We start from the raw sequence: 19,525 nt of genomic DNA, 5'->3' as shown, positions 1-19,525 counted from the left end.
TGACGTCCCCGGTGCGTGACGGCACTTTACGGCCGTGTCGCAAAGCGAAGACGGTGCCGGCTCCGTAGCGCTTGCATTCCTCGTTTTCCTAGTCTGGCTGAGGCGCATTTGGGACGAGGTGGAGGTGTGGGGGGAGGCTGTGGTACCGAGAAAGCGGAAAAGAAAGGAGGAAGTGAAAGGAGACGAAGAAAATTAGAAGGGAGAAGAAAGCAAGGGGTCAGAGAGAAGTGTGTTGTCCTGGTTTTTTCGGCAGAAAAGATATTACAGGCCCTGACGTAGTGAACCACGCGCGTCCTAGTCATATCTGAATAATAAGTGGTTACAGGAAAAGGAGGTAGGGAGGAGACTTACAGTCCTCGTATCTGGGGATGCAGTGAGTGAAGTTCGACGGGTGTGGCTCTGGCAAACCCGCACATAGCCTGGAGGAGGAACAGGGCCACACACGAGATAACTCAAGAGGCAAAAATTAGTCACACTGCCAAACTGAAAGTTGGAAATCAAGATTATCCAAAACAGTTTGTAATCTGGGTTTCATCTTTGATACTATCTTATTAATATCTTCGAAAATTTAACTTTTAGTACACAATCCATTGTTTCAGAGGTGTGGTATACAGACATTGTAAAACTTTTGACCATTTGAAAAGCCAGATTTACCAAACTTTTAACAACTGTGCTGAAGACGTAGAGCTCTTGGCATCTAAACGTCTGCACTAAGAGACTTGACCAAACTCTTGTCAGCGAACATTCAATTAACTACTAAGTTAAGAAGAAAAAAAGGAATTTTATTGGAGCCAAACTGAAGATTTTAACCTGGGAAGCAGATTCTCAGAAAGCTTCGTTAGAAGACGAAGGCTCAGTCATACGTATTTGAGTCAAAGGATCATACAGCAAAATGACATACTGAAATTTCACATGAAGTTCACCAGAGATACATAGTCCAGGTAAGCTTCTGCAAGGCCATTGAGTCAATATGGACCCCTCCTCCCAACATACACACACAAAGTGGGAAGGAACATATTCTTTTAAGAAGTTACATTGTTAGCGTCAGAATAAAGGGAACAAATTGATCTTTAAGATTGAGCAGGCACTCCCATCTTTGAGAAGTTCTGGTTAAGTGTAATGCAGAGGCACGCTGCACATTAGGGAGGGAGACCCAAACAAACAATTTTATGTTTAATTTTTTTCTTGTGCCTTAAAATATAAATTTTATTTCATTGCTCTGATATGGCTTCTAACAGCTTAAAGCCTTGTCCCTAGGATAATCCCAGTGCCCCTATCCCCACCTCTATAAAATACCTGCCTAGAAGAGCTCAACGCTGCCAGAATTTACTGTTTGTTCCAGGCAAAACCAGGATAGGCAGACAGATCCGAGACCCCTTTCCTGGAGCAGTTTCTTTAGAAAGCTTGCAAATATAAATCCTTTCTCTGCCCTTTGTGATATAAATCTACCACTCAGAACTGTTTCCTTAAGGCCCTGAGAGCCCCTGTCTTTAAAATGCAAATATTCAGGAAGATAACTGTGCTACCTCCACATCCTTGGCAGAGGATAAGGACCTAACCTCAGTGGGTGCCTTTCTTCAGCTTGCACTACTGCCTCCTGTCATAAAGATAGGAGAAGTTTGTTTCTCCTCTGACAGATGTCAATTAACAGACCAGATGGCCTAGTCACATGGTTCACCCACCCACCCCCTTACCACCCCTTAGTGCCTTTCCCTTAGCACACTTCAGCCTTTGAAAAGTTTCCAGTCTTCTCTTTCAGGGAAGTGGATTCAGTTCATAGTGTAGTGTTTATTGAATAAAATATGTCCTTACCACTGTAAGTAATATCCAGCTTTGTTTATCTTTAATAATTTATCCAGTTAGCAAAGTACTATTATTAAAATATGCTTGCCTTTTAAAAAATAAAAGGACTTGGCTTCCTGTAATCTTATAAACTTCACTTTCAATGTTGGTAACAGCTATTAACCTCTGTTTAAACTGGCATTAAAAAACAAAATTCAACTGAGTAAATTTGAAAATAATTGGCTTTATTAAATAATTCATGAACCAGGCAGCATCCTATCTAATAAATAGAAAGGAGCTCTAAGGAGCTGTACAAATGGAAGGTTTTTAAAGTCAGGAAGGAGTGGGACAAGGAAGTGAAAAAGAAAAGAAAGGATTATTTCAGGCACAGTCACCTTTCTTTGGGAAAAAGGGAGGAATTAATCATGCTGATTACTGCACTAATGTTGATCAGGAAATTCCAGACTGATAGGTTTAAAATCACAATTCCAGGAGAGGCTGAAACTGCAATTAAGTATTGAGTTTTGGTTTGTTTATGTGGGACTTAACATAAGTGACTTTGTTTTGAATTTGTTCCTTTTTTAACACTGGAAATGTATTGGGCAGGCTCTATTAAAAAGATTCAGCTCAAATTAGTTCAACTGACAAATTAGTCTTTAGGGAGAAGAAGAGTAAGGCAGTGAGTCACAAAACCTCTGATCAAAGAACGGGAGAAACAGAAAGAAGTTCACATAGGAAGTTCTTCAAGCCCTAGTCTTCCGACTCTACATTCCTTAAAGGAAAGTCGGAGTTGACTTAGTTTAAAGAACTAAGCAAACAACTATGCAAACACATAACTATGCAAACAAAACCAACTCCCTGGCACTGAGACTGCACCACAGTTAGCGCAGACAGCGGGGTCTCCTATGTTCCTCTCTTCAGGGACATGCATTCCGCAGTCTGCAAGACTGTAGTGTGTGTGTGCTGCAGCCCACTTGGGCAGAACTGAAATGCCATCTTGAATATTTACTATTTTATATTACTGGCCAACTACCCACATCCTAAATTAAATGGGTGTCCTCAGGGCTTTTGTTTTCTACTGTATATTTTTATTTAGAAGCCAGATACCAACATTTAAGTGCTTCTTATAATAGTTGGTGAGACAGGCACAAGAGACTGAGAAATAAATATTTTAAACAGGAAAACCGTGTACATAATTACTGAAATTGATAAGTATGCTAAAAACAAGAATGATTAAGAATTCCAACTATCTCCCCCTTTTTCCATTCATTTTGTATATAACAAATGTTAACTGATTACTTACTATTTACCAAGCACTGCCCTAGATGCCAGGAATACAACTGTGAAAGTCAGGGAGGAAAATTTTTTCTTCTACCCTTTTAGGGTTTTTGGTCTAATTTATTAATTAAGACGGATTAACAGGAGAAAAACAAATTCGATTTCATACACACAGGAGCCCACATGTCACACAGACATGAGAGGGTCAAAGACAATCAGGCAATTAAAGCTAATAGGCCATTCTTAGCTAAGGAGAAGAAGGTAGGCATCTGGATCTTCAAAGGGAAGGAAGACAATTCATAGGAAAATGGGAAGAGCACATGTTTGATAAACAGTTTGTCATGCCACATGCAGAGACAATGGGATACAGCAAGGAATTTGAACAAACAGGTCCACTGAACTCCCCCCAGCTCACACTCTTTATAGTTATCTCTGGTAATACCTCTTTCTGGACCAAGCCCTCTATCTGAATTCTTTTAGGCAGTTAAGGGGGTGGTAAAAAAGCTCTTCCTGAGTCTTTTGATCCTCAGTTGTCTTCACCTCAAAATAATTCATGTGCGAAAGTGGCACATTTAAGGGAGACTCATTCTGAACCCCTTAATGAACAAAATGGACAAGGCCATGCTTTCATGAAGCTTACTTTCTAGAGGAAGGGAATCAACCATAAGTAAGTAAACAAACTGGGGATTACAGTGCAATGAAGGAAATAGACAACTTGCTGTGGAAAAGAATAATTGAAGCAGATATGGCTTCTTTAGATTACAAGAGAGGGGTATCCAAGAAGGCTTTTCTGAGGAGGGTGCATTTTGAAATATACCTAAGACTTGTGAAGTTGCCAGCCACTTGAGAAGTTGGGGAAAGAGCATTCCAGACAGAGAGGACTGTAAGTGCAAAAATCTTTGAGACAGGAAAGAGCTTGGCCATAATCAAGAAAGAGAAATGTCAACGTGCTAAAGCACACTAGTAAGCCAGGGAAATCATGATCTGCAATGAAGCCAGAGAGGTGGGCCAGTATGGTTGACATAGCTCTCTGTATCCCAATATCCATTTACCCACTCTCCCTTCTTCGATGTTATGTAGAAATGTGTCCAGTTAAAAATTTTTTTCACCAAGATCCCTGCAGTTAAAAGGGCCATTTGACCCTTCCTGGAAAATGAGATGAATGTGCAGCCTGCTGTGTAGGTCTTCTGGGAAGGCTATTATTCTCCTGGTGAAAAAAGACTCGCTCATTTGGCAGGAATTATTAACTGTTTGCTATTTCCCCTCCCTCCTTTATTCTGCTTGAAAGGAGGACAATTTCTAAAGAAGGAGTAGCCATCCTGATACCATAATAACAAAAACCACACATGAGGATGGCAGAATAGGGAGTAAGAAGGACCCTGAGTCTTTTATGACTTCCTCAAGTAGTAGCACCCATCCTGGATATCTTGCTTCTGGGCTAATGAGAAAAATAAACCCTTATTTGGCTAAGCTACTATGGTTGTGAAAATCTGGACATAAGAGCCAACTCATATAAGGTTTTATAGGCTATGGTAAGGAATTAGGACTTTACCCCAAGTGCAATGGAAAGCCACTAATACTCCACCCAACTTTATTCCTCACGACATAAAGAAGTATGATAAGAGTTGGAACTAGATAAACAGAAACACTAGGGTGGAGGTTGGAGTGGGAAGCCAGGTTACTGGATTCTTAATACCTGACTCCACTACCATCATACCATCTCCACATACCATCTTCTTTCCCATAAAACACTGGATCAGAAGTAGCCTGCTACCCTCTTTTCTCTTCCCTTATGGCAAGGATTTTCTTCGTATTTTCTGTATTCTTTCAATCAGAAGAAACTTCCCACCCACCAGTTCTGTTTCTTAGTAAATTAATGCATGCTGAAGGAAGTTTTAAAGCCCTTTTTCACTTGACGAAGTCTGGCTTTCAAGGTTAATCCTGCATTAGCGACTCAGAAATCCTATTTGACAGTCACTTCTTTGTTCCATTTCGTATCTATTCTTCCCTCTGAAATAATAAAACCATTATGTCACCATTAGGTGCTGGGGTTTGAATCTAGGACGTTATGCATGCCAAGTACATGTTCTACCACTGAGCTAAACCCCCCACCCTGAGAATTTGACAGGTAGATTTGGTCAAGTCTGGGAAAGCTCCACTTTTAAGAAGTAACACTTGAAATGAGATCTGAGGGAAGAATAGGAGTCAATCAAAAAATGAAGACAAAGAAAAAACCGTATGCAGTCCTGCTGGCAGTATGTCCTACTGGCAGGGTGTCTGGTACATGTAAGTGATCAGTAAATCAAGATCTCTTTCTCCTCTCCTCTCCCTTCCTTAGGGAATCTACTAGTGTAGTTACAGTGCTATTCAGAGAGATACAGAACTACTACAGTGGGACCCCTTCACAGGTCCCCCTAGAATCTTCCTGAGCAACACAGTATGCAATAGTCCATGGAAAAAAATGTCCTCATGGGTTTCAGTTCATCTGTAGCTGAACAATAAATAAATCTGTGGTATAGCTTGCATCAGCAAGGCAGGAACCAATAATCAAATGTAGTCTATTGTACAAAGAGCCAGGCATGTTCTCAGTGCAATCAGTGTTCCAGGATGGGACTGGACATGATCAAAGATGTTCAAAAAGCCCAACAAACCATCCTCTAACAGAACTTTTATTAATAAGGAGAACTTGTTGACTCTTGGGGTTATTTAATTAAATAAGAAAGTAGTTCAAGGACAATCTTTGCAAATGTTACTATGTGTTACACCAAAGAGATTTCAAAGAATGGTCTTTTGCAGTTGAAAATAAGTATTTTCCAGTTTTTGTAGATATTCTGTTAGAGTTGCTACATGGAATAGACAAAGTTAGCTTATTTAACAGCTAGTTGAAAAACAAGCATTTTGTTTCCACATTTTAAGTTAGTAATTTTGTCCTTTTTAGGAGTTCCATAAGGTTCCATAAATAAGCTTTCATCAATAGTTATAGCTAGAGAAAAAACCTAGGAACAAAGGTTTCCATCAAATCAAGGCTACTGCATACAGCAGCAGTGCTGCGATGAGCAGTATAAGAACATACCTCCATTAAGTGTGAACTCTCATCCCCATCGTTCCACCTTTCATTTCTCCTATTAGAGGATATGTGCTTTCCATTTCATAATTGTTTGAGTAGGGTGTCTTCTATATTGAAGGCAGTATCTTATTTGTTTGTTTTTAAGGGTTAACATTAATTTATTATCAGAGAGGGGGAAATTTCCCTCTCTACCTTTCTTGAGCTCTTGTGGCTAGACACAAGACAGATTAAAGAAGGAGAAAAAGAAACAAATTTTAATTCATGTGCATGAAGTTTGCACAGAAATGAGCCTAAGAAGTGGCCAAAGCAAACAGCTTTTATATTTTTTAGACAAAGAAACAAATTTGTGAGTAATTGACAGGAGAAAGAAACTTAGGTTCTGGGTGCCTTATTAGTGAAGAATCCAAAAGGAGTTTGGGCTTGGGGTAGCGAATTAAAGAAGTAACAAGGTTTTTTTTTATAGCTTCTCAGCCCGGGTTCCCTATCTCTGGTGATAAGAGTGGCCTTCTACCTCAAGATATGGCAAGTACAACTTTCATATGAGAGATTTATTTCCTGCTTTCATGGAGACAAAAAGAAGGGTCAGTGTTCTTCTTGCATTGATTGCTTCTTAAGTAACTTTAATTCAAAATAATCAGTATGCCATTGATGTACATTTTGGGATAGCCAGCCCTGGATCCCAACATTATCAAAAAAGACAGATCACTTTCACCTAAAGGTAACAGGGATAGAGAAGAAAAGGTCAACACAAAATACTGGTATGAATGTAAAATGGCACAACTGCTTAGAGTGGGCCCTTAAGCAGTCATGGGTATGCACATAAGAAAGCCGCAGTCCTAAATACAGTAGCATTCCTGAAGGATGTTCCTTCTGGTGCAGAAAAGTGATTTGAATATAGCTGACTATTCCATATTTACCTATAGCTTGCTAAAGGAATTTGCAAACTGCTATCCCTTTGATTCAGACACTTGACCTGTATCACTGGGCAAATACTAATTAAAAGAGCAAGTTATAAATTAAAAGAAGCTTGATTTTCTCTGTTGAAGAGAAACCCCGGCCCCACCAACCTTTCAGAATCTTTGTGTACTTTTCAAATGTAAATCTCTTTAATGATCAAGTTTCTTACCAGTCTCAACACACATTTCATATTAGTCAAATCTTTGGTAGTCCCGTGATCCCCAACAACTGGAATAGTCATTGAGATTATGTGCAGAGCATTTAAAGCATGTCAGAAAGCTGGAATTCCCTTTGTAGCTTTGTGGTTAAGATTGCCAGGAAATTTAATGGCCAAAGCAGAGCATTAATGTCCAAAGAGGGAATAAGTTAAAAGTGCCATACTAGAAAATGGAAAAATCAAACTCCAGACATTGAGTTTAAGAACTAGGAATATATAAAGAACATGGCAGTGTTCCTAAGGCAGGATGGGGAAACTCTAGGCCACATTCTTCCCCTGAGCCCAAATCAGTCCCATATGGATGTTTTCTACCAATCTGGATAAGGGCCCCAGCATCCTTCCCTCTAGAAGAAATGCCAGGTAAGATTCTCCATTCATGCCAGCAAGTTTTTCTTGTCCTGATTAAAGGTAGGCTGAAGCAGGGACTAGGATTCATTCATTAGGCCCAGGAACCTGGCCATTTGTCCCCCTCCCTTCTCACTCCAGGAGATTTTGTTAGGGGACATGGAATTCACAAGCACCCTCCTGTTTACATATGCTGGCCTTTTGGGGGAAATAGACAAATCACTACTAGTCACTCTGAGGAATACGCCTTCAAGTAATTCATGGGTATATAATTTTTTTTTGTCTTATTGTGCTTGCAACACCTTTAAATTTTACCATTAAATACTGAGCATAAGTATGTATTGGTCTTATGTCTGCAGATTTTTGAAATGTAAAGATAAATGAACAAATGGCTTAAAGGATGTGACACAGTAAACACCAATTGTCAAATCTAGGTGGTGATAAAATTCTAGGTAAAGGTTATACTTTGTACCCTCTACCACTAAGAAAGAGAGACAGTTCATCCTGGCCTCTTTGAGCTTTGCAGGTGACATATACATAAGTACAACAGTTGAGAACACCCTTTTGACACATTTATTGGTGACCTCAGAATGTTGCCAGTTTTGAGAGTCGTCAGAATAACAAGTACTCTACGTCAGGTCCAGGCTGTGCTGCAAGCTTTCCTGCTTCTTGGTCCATATGTCCCTGCAGATCCCCTGGGCAGGATTTAGCCGTGGTGGATAAAGAAGCTGTGTATGACTTCACAGAGCAAAACCCGAAGGGCTCTGGAGCAGGGCTGTGCCTTCCATGACAAAGAGCTCCTTGTTGTTTGAAAATCAGCTCCTGGCATGTCACTTGGCCCTTGTAAATACCAAGTACCTGACCATGGACAATCCAGTGACTAGGTGACCCAAGGTGGATGTGTTAACCCTACTCATACCATTAAAATAGCATTTAATATACTCAAGGCACAACTTTAAAATGATTTTCCAAATTCTGCAGGATTAGTAAATCTTTAGTTTGTTCTTTGTCTCTTCTTATATGTTTGTCCCAAAGAGATATAATTTATGTCCACTGTTCATATTATTCTCAAAGAAATTGGATTCTGTGTTTAGTTTCTCTGGAAGACATAGTTGTGTCGATGAGAGAGGGATATAAATGTGAGCAAGGAAGTGAGCAGAGACCACATCATGCAGAAGTTTCCTGAATAGAGCAAGGAGTTGAGATTGTATTCTAAGTGCAATGTGAAGCCTCCAGTGAATTAATCAGGAGATGACAGGATTTGATCTTCATTTTTAAAATATCACTCTGGCTACTGTAAAGAAGAGTTGAGAAATAGAGTAGTAGGTGAAGAGGGATATGATGAGGCAGCATTTGTTATTAAGATAGGAGATAGAGTGTGTTTGTATGCCAATGAGAATGATTCAGCACAGTGCTGAATATGCCACTGTAGCATAAAATTTTTTTTAATCTGAAGGCGCTTGACAATATGGGCTTTTAAACTCCCTTATCTACTTGGAATCAAGAACCTCCCCAAAACTCAGTTATCATAAATCCTCTCCACAGGAGTGTTTGGAGTTTTCCAACCTGGAAAGATTGTCATAGAGCTTACAACTATCACATCTCCTATCTATTCTCTTAAGGGCCAATTAATCTTTCCTAAAAGTCATTTGTTTTCCCAAAAATGCCCTTCTCTCCCTCCCCTTTGCCTATTAAAATAGTATACCAGCCCCCAATTCTAATCACCTCCTTGAGTCACATTTTTCTGTGAACTCTTATGCATACATGAATAAACATTTCTTTTCTCTTGCCAGTCTCATATTTGTCTGTTTATTTGCAGAACCCCATTCACTAAACATAAGAGAGTAGAAAAAAGGTTTTTCCTCTCCAACAGGTAGAAAATGATTCAATAAGAATGTTACAGAGATGAGCCCTAGGGCTCTGGAGGACTTGCCTTCCAGAACAGAGAACTATTTGCCTTGAAGAGGGAATAATTGCAAAAGTGAAGTTCTTCCAAATGCTGGAAGTGCAGGAAGAGCAGTAGGGGATGGGATCCAGTGCCCAGTGGGGAAGTAGGAGCAGGAACATTTCACTCATAGAAACAGAAGAAGAAGCAGTGAACCTGGTATCAAGTGCAGAGAGTTGATTGATTTGGTAGTTGGACGATGAGGACATTTCTTGGGATTGCTACTATTTTTGTCAACTGAGACAACTTTATCAGTTGACAGTGAGGATAGGAAAGGGAGTAAAAGCAGTTTGAAGAGAGAGGACATGTGACACAGCCTCTTTCAGAGAGTGGGAAAGGAAACATCATAGGAAATTTCATCTCAGTATTTAATACCCATCTGAAGTTTGTGTCCTCAAATTCAGTCTGCACAGTTGAGTTTGTTTATTTGTTTTCAGGAATGCTCGGCTTCTTGGTGGAAGCACAGAAAAGAAGAAAATGTCTTAACAAGGGGTTAAATCTTCATCAGGTGAGTCCAACGGAGGGCATGAGACTCAGGAGGATGATTACAATGAAGGGTCATGGAATCTAAGCTGAGTAAGGAGAGGAGGGAGGAACTGAGTTGGGTAATCAGTGATTGAAAGGGGAAGAGTCAGCTGATTGAAGGACGCCAGTCAAGTAGTTGCTGTAGTAAGAGCATTCAAGTGGGTCAGTTAGCAGGAGAGGGATGGCAGTAAGAATGTGGGAAGCTACAAGCTAAGGTTGGGATGCGTTGTAGTTACTGGGGATATCAAGGCCATAAATACAACCCTGAGAAAGGAAGGTAAGGAGAATTGAGTGAAAGATCTGCCTATCATTTTTCAGCCATATTCTAGCCTCTTCTCTGCACTTTGGTCTCTGATGTATAACTACTTTTACCATTGTACAATTGTGGTAGATTTGACAGTTCTCAGAGAATTTAGTGTCAAGGTTTATGAAAGAGCAATGAATTCTCAAACGTCATCACCAGCAGGTAGATTTATGGCACAGTAAATAGACTTTTAATTCACACAGGAAAAATCATAAGACAATGGGTTCTGGCAGCTTTGTAAAGTTCCACGTAAAATCAAGGGAATAAACCAATTTGTGGCTTGGAACGCTACAGACAATAAAGGTGACAAAAATGGAATAGTGTTGAGTGCTTTTGCTTATGAGGAAGTAAACTCAATTGGGGGAAAGAGGACCTGAATTAAGCAAATTCCCTCTAATTTCTAGGGTTACAAGTCAAGGACAAATAACCCTGCACATTCTTCTATTTAGTCCCTCATCTCTGCACAGGTGAGTATTTTTATGTGAAATGAATCAAGTTATAATAAATACCCACAGTAGCCTGAAGAGGAAAATAAGTTATAGTAAAACAAAGGTGGAGATTATACAAAAGATTCTGAATCTCTTTTTCTTAGTACAAGGTTTACTTGAGTTACTGAATAATAGAAAACAGTAAACAAATTACATGGAAACAGTGCTAAGTTCCAGTGCAGTGTGTAAACATCAATCTCTTTCAAATCCCAGATTAAAAATTGAATAGTTTTGAGACAGGAGGAAAGGCGGCATGGCACAACCTTTAAAAGAATGACATAGCAATTGAGGATAGGACATAAACTGGTAAGAACCAACTTGGCCCAAGATGGCAGAAGATTCAACTTCCAGGGTAACTTGAGCTTCATTATAGGCTCATTGTAATACATCAGCATGCTAAATGATAAACCCACAGGTTCCATGACAGTTCCCAAGCTAACCAAAATAGGCCAAAAAGTGGGTGGGGGCCCAATTCCTGGAAATCCCCTTCTCCCCCAAAACAGTTGAAATAATCCTCCTACTCATTAACATATGAAATTATACAGCCCATAAAAACTAACCACCCCATGTTCTGGCACCAGCTCTCTTGCCTTCTGAGACCGTTTGCATTCTGTATCTCCCTGAGTAAATCTACTTTCATTTTACCATGACTCACTTTTGTATTCTTTCCTGCATAAGACAGGAACCTGTTTTCCGACAACAGTTTGAACATTACATGTACTGAATTTCTTAGATAAGATCAGGTTCAAATTCTAGTCTCACTTATGAGGCAGGAAAAAGCTTCACAGACCTAGACCTACTAGTTTAACGTATAACCGATTTAACATCTTTATAATTCCATTCTTATACTTTCCCCAGAGCACATACTTTGATGATTTCATTATAGAATGTTTTCTTACTGGTCATTGGATTTATAGATGATAGTTTTCTAAAACTTTCCACTACTGTGGCTGAATTATACTTAGTAATGATTAACTTTTGTACCTATTTGACCCTCTTTTCTTTGAGTCAATCAATGCAGTCTTATCACCTTTAAAACACAGGCACTGAATTAGGTTTACTATTCTAGGTACATGTAAATGTATTATATTTTTAAAGAATTTAGGTAATTTTGGTTATCTTTCAAGATATTGCTAAAATGTTATTCATTGCCCCATTACTAAGAAATACATTTTAATGTCATTCTTTAATAATTTACACTATAAAAAAAATTACAATGAAAAAGCTGAAGACTAAAAGAAAGACATGATCCCTCAGCTTTAGGTGTGATTAGAAAATAAGGAGATGAGTTTTAAACAAACCTACCAGAAAGTATATGCTTCTTTTAAACAGTTTCCCCGGAAGGAGACACACTGTATACATTAGAGTTATTTTGTTATTTGAGCATACCACAAATAAGGAAACTTCTGAGACCCTGTGGCTTGGATACGTGATTCTCGATTGAGGGTTAAAATGGACCAGAGGGCGAAACAGAGGCCTTGCTAAGGAGGGATGGCCAGGATCTTTACAACAATGTGTAATTTGGGGGGGGGACATATTAAACATTAATATTAATAATATTAATTATTTATTAATTATCAAAGATATATTTAAACATTAATAAATTAGAATTTTTCGTTCAGTTATTTCAAAATAACATTAAAGGAAAGCATAAAGTTAACAAATTATTTTTTAAGTCAAAATAACCCCAAGCTAAAAAAAAAAAGCTTAGAAACAAATATCCAGTTATTCGTCCTAGGCATAATGGTCAATAAGTGCAGGGTCAGAAAACACAGATCAGTCTGCCTTTAAACACTGTATGTATTTCACTCAAACATGCCAGGCACATCCCACTTCAGGGCCTTTGCACTTACAGATATGTATTAGCTTGCAGTGTAAAATGTATTTCTTTCTGTGGATCCTGATATGAAGTACTTTAAAGACACTACACTACATCAAGCTGCTTCCATTTCTCCACTTTCTCTTACCTGAGGCCTCTTAAATTCAGGAACAGAAGTAAGTTTATTATATTTCTATATAATGAAATTAACCTTTTGATAAACTAGTAGTAGTTTTTTAAGCCTGATGACTTTGTCTTTCCATTTTCTTTTCTAGTTTATATATTATTGTGGCTTTATTTGGCATATCATGCATTTTAGAGTTTATGCAAAAATATGAAAGAAAAATAAGTTGTCAGTGATATTTTCTTTGCAGCCTTTAAGAAGAAGATAAAGAGTTTTAGATATACTGAGCATGTGATTGTGAGAGAACTTAAGGTATAAATGTATAACAGGAAATTGGATAAAAGGTATAAAGGTTAGTAGATAGAGCAAGGCCAGAGCAGTACATCTATGAGTCACTCTGCTATAGACTAAATGTGTGCTCCCCAAATTCTTATGTTGAAACCCAATTCCCAGTGTGATGGTATTTGGAGGTGGGGCCTTTGGGAGCTGATTAGATCTTGAGACCAGAGCCCTCATGAATGGGATTAGTGCCCTTATAAAAGAGACCCCAGAGAGATCCTTCTGCTCTGTAAGGACACAGCAAAAATATGGCTGTCTATGAACCAGGAAGTGGACTTTCACCAGATACTGCATCTGTTGGCTCCTTAATCTTGGACTTCCCAGCTTCCAAAACTGTGAGAAATAAATGTCTATAACAATAGACACCTAGTCTATGGTATTTTTGTTATAGCAGCCTTAATGAACTAAGACAGAGAATTGGTTCTGGGAGTGAGATACTGCTATAACACATACCCAAAAATGTGGGAAATGGCTTTGGAGCTGAGTAGAAGCTGAAAGGATTTTGAGGTGCATGCTATAAAAAGCCTATATTACCATGAATGAATCATTAAATGTAATTCTGGTAAGGGTCCAGAAAGTAAAGAGGAACACTATAGAGAAAGCTTCAATATTCTTAAGAATACCCAAGTAATCCTGACCAGATGTTGGTAGAAGTATGGATGCTAAAGGCCATTCTGATGAGAGCTCACATGGAAATAAAGAACATATTCTTGGAAACAGGAGGAAAGACAGTTCTTGTTATAAAGTAGCAAAGAGCTTGGCTGAATTGTGTTCATGTTCTAATGTTTCGTGAAAAGTAGAATTTGCAAGCAAAGAAATTGGATATTTAGCTGAAGCTATTTCTAAGCAAAGTGTTGAAGGAACAACTTGGTTCTTCGTGACCACTTTAGTACAATGAGAAAAGTTTTCACATAATGAGATATAGGGAAGTCATTCTGGCTTACACGTAAGTTAACCTGAATTTTATGCTAACTAAAATAGCCTGTTTATGGCCTATCGAATATACACTGTACATCTGCTTTAATTATTAAAGAAAAGAACATATTGACCAGAAATAAAGAATATCCATGTTAAAAATAAAGATTAATGCCTCCCTTCCTGGGATGCCAATGTTGCCAAAAGCAAGCTAGTGTGCCTGCTGCACAAATGAGGCCAAATGAACCAAAACGTCAGTTTGGAGCAGAGAAAGGTTTATTGCAGGGCCAAGCAAGATGGCTCATGCTCAAAAAATCCAACTCCCCAATGGTTTTGGGGGGAAAGTTTTTATAGGCAAAGTCTGGGGTGAGGGCTGCAGGGTGTGTGACTTTCTTCTGATTCGTTGGTGGTAAGGTAACAGGTTGGTGTTCCAGGAATCTTGTGCTCAGCCTGAAGTTGCCATCCTCCACCTGGGTGGGGGCCTTAGTTCCAGTAGAAGAACTCAGAGATAGGCATCAGATTGTTATGTAAATCCCTTGAGGAGGAACCAGGACCCTGCCCCATTGCTGCACTATTGTTTCTTGACTGCTCCTCATTTGTTTCTGCATTTTCTTACTTTCCTGATTAGCAACTGTTTGAATGGAACTCTGGAGAGGTCTAAGAGGCTGAAGCCTTTTTCCTCCAAATTAGAAATGGACAACACAGACTTTTGTACCCAGGAGGGCCCCACAGGGTCCTGCTCAGTTTCACCAATGCTGGTACTTCTTCAATAATAATACTTCCTTCCCAGGTGCAAAGGCCATACTGACTCACTGTATACATGCTGATGTGTTTTTTTGAAACCTTGGAAGAATGTATTCCCGACTCGTTTGATTTTCTTTGTTCTGAAAAAATATAAAACTGTGCTGTAAAACATGCTTCTTTGAAGCAGTTCCTCATAGTTGTCTGAAAGGCTGTCCTCAAGGCTACAGTTATCAATTTGGCTCAGTTTTCTATTATAGCTTATTACATTACAACTTATTTCTTGATTATTTTCATCAACAAGTAAAATGGAAAAAGAGAGAAATGATTTACATGTGGAATTGCTTATCAAAAAGGAAGCAAAACATTAAGATTTGGAAAATTCTCAGCCTATCTATATTTTAAAAAATGAGAAAGCAAGGTTAGGAAAGAACCCTAAGTGTATGCCTGAGAGATTGTTTGCTAAGAAGATCAGTTTGGATCAGCCATCTCACTAGCAGCTATTCTCCAAGACAACAGAAGAATGACCTTGAGGGCAACTCAGAGATAATTAGGGCTGCCCCAACCCTCAGAGGCCCAGAGCACAAAGGCTCTGGAGGCAGAGAAGTTCCAGAAGAGGGGCCTCTTGCACCTACAGACACTGGGAGTGCCTTGCCCAGCACTGCCTTGCACTTCAGGTTCCATTCCCTGTACTTTGATTCCACGTACCTTGGCCACTCCAGATATGGCTCCAGTTGACCTCCCTGCTGTGCAGGACAGGGTGGCTGCCCCTCCAAAGAGCACAAGTATCTTTGGCAGCATCAGGGCAGCACTGTCTCTATCTGCACACAGAATATAAAGGCCCCGGAGAATGACCGCCTACACCTAGATTTCAAAGGACAGGGCCACCACAGGTAATCCCCATTAGGGCAATGTCAGTGGAGCCCAGGTAGGGTGCTCCGTTGACTGCAGGCCTGCAGAGCCACCTGCCCCTGAGCTCAACTTGGAATGAGGTACAGGCAAGACTGCAGCCCCAGTTGTCATGGGATTCAGCAGGCCAATACATGGGTAGTAAAAGAACTTACCAAACACAAAGGATGAAAATAGAAAAGGAGTATATTAGGTATACTGTCATAGACAAGTGGGCCACACAGACAAGAGGTGCCTGTGTGTGCTTCAAGTGTCAGTTGCTGAGGTCTTTATAAGGGAGGGTTACATCAGGTACCAAGGGGTCACAGGATGTGTGATCAGTTCGTGCACAAGTGTCTAATGGGTTGATAAGGAAGGGACGGGGTTGTAAAAGGGTAAGACTGCATGACTCTGGTATGGGGCTGTGGCTGGTTCTGGTGGTCACGCTTCTGGGTGTTGTATAGGTGATCATTATCTGGATAGTTAGTTCAGCTATGGCAGGAATGTACTAGCAAATGAATGTTTATTGTTACTTTTAAAGGGCAGCAGCCAGACACCTGAGGGACCTTGGAGTTGAGGGGGCTTGGAGTAGGAACCTGCCAGCTGCCTGTGGACCCCACACCAGTGGGCTTGGAAGACAGAGCATCCAGCCAAAGACTATTCTTGAACCTTAGGGCTTAATGTTTTAATGTTTGATTCATTAGGTTTTGGACTTACCTGGGACCTGTTCTTTCTTCTTTTCTATTTCTCCCTTTTGGAATGGGAATGTCTATCCTATGCTTGTCCCACCATTGTATTCTAGAAGTTCATAGCATATTAGCTTCACAGGCTCACAGCTGGAGAGCAATTTTCCTCAGGCTGAATCATACCTTGAGTCTCACCCATATCTGATTTAGATGATATATAAATGAGTCTTTGGATTTTAGACTTTAGAGTTCATGCTGAAATGAGTTAAGACTTTTAGGGCTCTTGGGATGTGATGAAGGTGTTTTGCATGTGAGAAGGACATGAATTTTCAAGGGCCAGAAGTGGAATGCTATAGGCTGAATATGTCTTCTGAAAATTCATATGTTGAAATCCTAACCCTCAAGGTGATGGTATATAGAGAGGAGGTGATTAAGTCCTGAGAGGGGAGCCCTCATGAATGGCATCCTTGTAAAAGAGGTCCTAGAGCGCTCCCTTACCCCTTCTGCCATGTGAGGATACAAAAGAACAAGGCCATTTATAATCCAGCAAGCAAGACCTCTTCCAACACAGAGTCTGCTGATGTCTTGGTCTTAGACTTACCAGCCTCCAGAATTGTGAAAAATAAATTTCTATTGTTTATAAGCTACCCAGTCTATGGTATTCTAGTATAGCAACCTAAAAGGGCTAGCACACTCACAGAAAGCTAGAAAATGAAGTTATGGGCTTAGGTAAAATGTCTAGAGAAGACAGTGCTTGACACATTCTTCAGACTTCATATTCAATATCACATCCTCTGGGCACCCTAAATAAAGGAGGTATCCCTCCCATATTTCTATTATTCTCTGTCAAAGCACCCCTTTGATGCTTTCATAGAATTTTTATAAGTTTATAATTATATATTCATATGGCTTATTACTTCATTTTCTACCTTCCTCACTAGGGTGTAGAGATTCACAAGGACAGATAGTAAATGGCTTTATTCAAAATTATAACAATAATAATGATAGAAGACTCATAAGTGTTCTGTGTATATTAATAGATCTCTCCTCACAGCAATTCTAAAAGTTAAATTTTATTCTTATCAGTACTTTATAGTTGAAGGAAATAAGGTACAGAGAGGTTGAGAAACTTGTCCAAGGTCACAAAACTAGGAACAATGGAGCCAAGATTCAAATTTTGGAAATTTGGCTCCAAAATCAGTGCTCTTAACTTCTGTTGTCATGTCACACTGCCCCTCTAAACTGGGACCTATCGTAATCATTGCCAGAAGGGGAGGTGTGTAATAATGTGCTACAGGAATGGATGAAGGATTCAACCATGTTATCCTACTATTTAAAATGTATCAATAGTCCTCATCTCTACTTGGGTAATATCATATTCTAGTCTATAGCATAGAAAGTACTGCAAGACTTGGCCTCAATCTACCTCTTCAGTCTCATCTCCCATTTCTTCCCCTTAGAATCTTACACAGTTCTCAGAGTATTCCATGTCATACCATCTTGTACTTGTGTACCCTGTGCCATCAGCTGTGAATGCTGTCCCTTCTCTTCCTATATATTAGTGTTGTGAACTCCTACTTCAGTTTGCCTGTGAAGCATTCACCAACCTGCATAGGGAGCGATGACTATTCCTTTCTTTGAGCCTCCATTGACCCTAGTCTTTATCTGTCATAATAATTTTCACAGTGTTCAGCATTCAACATTTTGCATGTGTGTTTCACCCATTGCATTGTTTGCTTCTTCCAAATATTAATGTTTCTACATTTGCCGCTTTGCACAGCTAGTGGCACAGAATCTCAATAAATGTTTGCTGAATTGAACTAAAATGGAAGCAAAAGAGGATTCCATGAAGGAGTTAGAAATGAAGAAGGAAGTCTTTAGACAAAGAATTACGGGCCTAACACAGAGAATATGCCCAAAAATATCAGTCATGTTGGTTTGAAATAGCCTAGTACATTATCCAAAAGGAAAGAAATAAAACATTTGGATAAAAAAAATTTTCGCTAATAGTGTCAATAGATTCATGGGCAGTACAATAAATGAGAATTAGCTTCCTTTTTTGTTTGTTTATTTGTTTGTTTGTTTGTTTTTGAGAAAATAAAGAACTTTATTGCAAGGTTGACCAGCAAGGAGACAGGAGGAAAAGCTCTCAAATCTGTCTCCTCAATCCAGAGTTGGGGTAAAATTTAAGGAGTTGGGGAATTTCAAACCCAGAGGCTGATTGGCTAGTCTTGAATCAGTCCATATAAGCTACTCGTGATACTGGAAGCCAGATTTTCCTTATTGAAGGGCTTCTTGCTCAGCTTCATGAAAAGGTCCAGTGGCAACATCTGACAAAATCTAACACCTCTTTACAAAAAAAAATCCAACAAACTAGGAATAGAAGGGAAGTTCCTCAACTTTATAAAGAGCATCTATGAAAAACCCACAGCTAACATCATTCTTATTGATAAAAGACTGAATATTTTCCCCCCTAAGATCAGAAATAAGACATCTCTGTTCTTGTTCTTCACTCATCACTTCTAGTCACCTCTAGTCAACATTGTATTGGACAGGTTCTCTCCAGGGAAATTAAGCAAGAAAAAGAAAAAAAAAAAAAAGGCAACCAGTTGGGAAAGGAAGAAGTATAAGTATTTTTACTTGCAAATGACATGGTCTTATATATAGAAAATCCTAATAAATCCACTAAACATCTGTGAGAATGAGTTAACAAGTTCAGCAAGGTTGGAGGATACGAGGTCAATGTACAAAAATCAATTCTATTTCAATACACCATCAATAGTGATCTGAAAATAAAATTTAGAAAATAATTCCATTTGCGATATCATCAAAAAGAATAAAATAATCAGGAATAAATTTAATAAAAGAAGTGCAAGACTTATACTCCGAAAACTAAAACATGGCTGAAAAAATTAGATAAGATCTAAATAAATGGAAAGCTATTTCATGCATCAGAAGACTTAATATCATTAAGATGACAATACTCTCAAATTGATCTACAGATTCAACACAATCCCTATTTTAAATTCCAGTTGCCTTTTTTCTAGAAATAGAAAAGTAAATGCAAAAATTCATATGGAAATGCAAGTGACCCAGAATAACCAA

The 19,525-nt window shown here is 39.1% G+C and overlaps 1 long non-coding RNA gene across 1 annotated transcript; it reads left to right on the top strand.

The window, feature by feature from the left end:
* Window positions 1-55: 55 nt before the first annotated feature.
* On the top strand, window positions 56-19,177 carry LOC116147363 (uncharacterized). Its single transcript, XR_004130880.2, has 5 exons — window positions 56-941; window positions 6,591-6,708; window positions 10,029-10,099; window positions 10,825-10,887; window positions 16,276-19,177. It is a non-coding gene; the product is annotated as an uncharacterized LOC116147363 (long non-coding RNA).
* Window positions 19,178-19,525: the final 348 nt, after the last annotated feature.

The sequence above is a fragment of the Camelus dromedarius genome, chromosome 1, assembly GCF_036321535.1.
Source record: "Camelus dromedarius isolate mCamDro1 chromosome 1, mCamDro1.pat, whole genome shotgun sequence".
Classification (NCBI taxonomy): Eukaryota; Metazoa; Chordata; class Mammalia; order Artiodactyla; family Camelidae; genus Camelus; species Camelus dromedarius.
Note: the sequence above shows the minus strand (reverse complement) of the source record. Positions and strands in the feature narration are given on the sequence as shown.